Consider the following 1,068-nt stretch of genomic DNA (forward strand, 5'->3'; position numbering starts at 1 on the left):
CAGGGGACAGCTTCTTGCTGTAGTAGGCGATAGCGTGAAGAACTTCATTGTGTTCTTGCAAGAGGGCGGCACCGAAACCGGTGTCGCTGGCGTCGACTTGCAGGAGAAAGGGTCGTTGGAAATCGGGTGCCCTTAGAACTGGTGCGTTAGTGAGAAGGGACTTCAGGTTTTTGAAGGCCGTCTCACAGGTAGGCGTCCACACGAAGTCGTGGTCTTTTCTCAACAGGTCAGTCAATGGTTCTGCTACATCTGAAAAATTTGGACAAAAACGGCGATAATAGCCACTCATTCCAAGGAAACGACGTACCTCTCTACGATTAGTGGGTGTTGGTACATCATTGATGGCTTTTATCTTAGCGTCTATTGGAAACACTTGGGAATTTCCAACTTTAAATCCCAAATAGGGGACCTGTGTATGTCCGAAATCACATTTGGACAAATTGATGATATGGTTTGCTTGGTCTGCTCTATAAAAGAAATTATTTAAGTGTTCAATGTGTTCTGTCCAAGACTGACTAAATATTATCACATCATCTAGATAAGTTTTTACTCCTGGCAATCCTGCAACAAGATTACTTATCATTCTTTGGTAAGTGGCAGGGGCATTTTTAAGCCCAAATGGCATTGCTCGGAATTGAAACAATCCCTCTTCCGTAATGAAAGCGGTAACTTCTCTTGAGCGAGGGTGTACCGGGATTTGATAGTATCCCCTTAACATATCCAACTTGGATACATACTTGGCAGTTCCTAGACTGTCTATGATATCATCTATCCTAGGGATAGGAAAAGCATCGGCCTTAGTATGGGCATTGATTTTCCTGTAGTCAATGCACAGGCGATAAGAATTGTCAGATTTAGGGACAAGAATGCAAGGAGATGCCCAAGGACTACTGGAGGGTTCAATTATTCCCTGTTGAAGCAGAGTGTTTATTTCTGCTTTTATGAACTCCTTCTTTTTTGGATTGACTCTATAAGGGGCTTGTTTGATAGCTCTTGGCGAGTCTAGAATTATTTCATGTTCTATCAAAGAAGTGAATCTTGGGGAATCTAGAAATAATTTTGGAAAAC

This window comes from Oratosquilla oratoria, unplaced genomic scaffold (assembly GCF_046742065.1).
Source record: "Oratosquilla oratoria isolate Oo_2021 unplaced genomic scaffold, ASM4674206v1 SCAFFOLD85, whole genome shotgun sequence".
Lineage (NCBI taxonomy): Eukaryota > Metazoa > Arthropoda > Malacostraca > Stomatopoda > Squillidae > Oratosquilla > Oratosquilla oratoria.